The following is a 2,474-nucleotide window of genomic DNA, read 5'->3' on the forward strand; positions in this document are numbered from 1 at the left end:
GAGTACACTTTTCATTGGTGGTTGGTGATTTCATTAGTAAAGGTGAATTTGGATTGGTACAGGTAAGGGGTGGAGGGTCCCTTAACTGGGGGCTAGAGTTGGTGCAACCTGGTTACCTGTATTTCAAGGTAATAGAAACTTATCTGTTGCCCAGGGGGTACTATTTGGTTGAGTAACTATGAGAGGAATGAGAAAGGTTGCAGGGTGGGTCCTGCGGGTGTGGTTTAATGGAATGGGGAGGGTTATAGGGTGGGCCCTGCAGGCCAGGGCCCAGGAACAGAACTTATGTGGAAACAACAAAATGGAGCTGATCTGGTCCTCACAGCAGCCAAGTCTACATAATTAAATATTTGCAAAGCCACTTACAACAGTGTCTGGAATCTAGGAATGATAACAACCTTTTAAATTTTTAGACAGAGTCTCACTTTGTGACCCTAAGTAAAGTGCTGTGGCGTCACGATAGCTCACCACAACCTCAAAGTCTTGGGTTCACGCAATCCTCCTGCTGCAGCCTCCTGAGTAACTGGGACTACAGGTGCCCACCACAATGCCCTGCTTGTTTTTCCATTTTTAGTAGGACAGCATCTCACTCCTGCTCAGCTGGTCTCCAACTCATGAGCTCAAGTGATCTACCTGCCTTGGCCTCCCAGAGTGCTGGGATTAGCCACCGCACCTGGCCTGCAACTATTTGTACTATACTTTCCCTCCTAGTGCTTATAATCCAATTAAAGGAATGCATAGTAAATCATGTGAAATTGTCGGATACATTGGAAGTGCAGTAGAATTGCAGGTAACAATGAAAACCCTGATTCAATCGGCTATCAAAACTGGCATCTGGACTAGCTTTACTAGCATCAAATAAGGTACTTTGAGTCTTCGTGCCTCCCTCAAGGCATTCCCATCCCCCACCACCAATTTAGTACTGCAGATTCTTTTGAAGCTTTGCTACAATGGATCTCACATTCCATTCCGCATTAGCAGAGTGCCCTGGCCTCCACTTAACTAGAATCCTGTGGAATAGCCTGACTGCTCTAAGTGAGAGTGTGTACAGACCATATGTGTGAACACAGGAGACTCTACACATGTTTCCCCTAGTGGATGGTTTTAGTTTATTTAAGATTTTGAACATGAGGCCTGGTGCAGTCGCTCACGCCTGTAATCCCAGCATGCTGGGAGCCAAGGTGGGTGGATTGCTTGAGCTCATACCATGTTGGTAGGTTTGAGACCAGCCTGAGCCAGAGCGAGACCCGTCTCTACTAAAAAGACAAAAAACTGAGTCAAGAGGGCGGCTTGAGCCCAAGAGTTAGAGGTTGCTGTGAGCTATGATGTCACCATGGCACTCTACCCAGGGCGACAGTTGAGACTCTGCCTCAAAAAAAAAAAGAATTTGAACATCTAATGTGAGGATGAGAAAACGCCTGGGAATATAATCCAGAGTAAAGAATCTGGGGGATGCCATGAAGAGTTATGCGTGTTAAAATGAGATTTTCCTGCATCTAACCTTCATCTAGGACAGTAGGACAACAGGCAACATGTACCAGGTCCCTGAGACAGTTCACCTGGGGCAGGGGGGGAAGACACACCTTGAAGAGACAAAGGAAATTGTGGGTATATTAGAAAGCAGAGTGCGCTGGGGCCTAAACGACAAAGCCCTGGCCACAGTCCCCACTGCCACGGACCCCGAACAATGTAATTCTCCTCCCTTACAATCCTGGTTATCTGATCTATCAAATAAGCATAATGTTACCTTCTCCACTATGTGACAGGGTTTGTGTGAGGGCAAAAAATGTATTGTCTATAAATTCTTTGAAAACTATGAAATGCTACAGAATTATTTGGTAGTACTATGATGGAGATTAGAAGTCTAAAAAGAAAGTAGGACAAAATCAAAATTAAAGGCTAACAGGAAGCCAAGAAAATAAAGAAACAATTCAAGTAACTATGTAGTATACAGTAAAACATCTATAGATTGACACCCAGGGATGGTAACAAACTGGTCAACGTACAGAAGTAGTCAGCATAAGGAGCTAGACCTGCTGTACTGATAGGTACATGTGTGCATGTAGGTCTGTGATAATCAGGAGGTGGTCATGTGGGAGGTGGTCTACCTGGAGGCTGATTATCATTATTATTATTATTTTTTTTTTTTTTGCAGTTTTTGGCTGAGTCTGGGTTTGAACCTGCCACCTCTGGCATATAGGGCCGGCGCCCTATTCCTTTGAGCCACAGGTGCTGACCCAAGGAGGCTGATTATATTTGAAAGCAAGCTGATCATTTCACCAAGTTCTTGTCTATGTAATGACTAATGTTTTACTCAATGAAGGCTACAGCAGGGAAGAAAAGTTAGCTTCTATTAAACTAGTATCTTTAAAAAACAATGTTTAAACTTACTGATTAAAATATTAAAAATATATTTATTGACTTAAGAAATGCTGCATTGATGCACAGGTATTAATAACACACAAAGGTTTTAG

General features: G+C 43.5%; 1 protein-coding gene across 1 annotated transcript in view; it reads left to right on the forward strand.

Annotated features, from left to right (window-relative positions):
* The window catches only part of PDGFD (platelet derived growth factor D), a 121,176-nt gene that overhangs the window by 117,542 nt on the left and 1,160 nt on the right, over positions 1–2,474 (forward strand). The window lies entirely within an intron of this gene.

This window comes from Otolemur garnettii, unplaced genomic scaffold (genome assembly GCF_000181295.1).
Source record: "Otolemur garnettii isolate 467f Iridium unplaced genomic scaffold, OtoGar3 scaffold00358, whole genome shotgun sequence".
Lineage (NCBI taxonomy): Eukaryota > Metazoa > Chordata > Mammalia > Primates > Galagidae > Otolemur > Otolemur garnettii.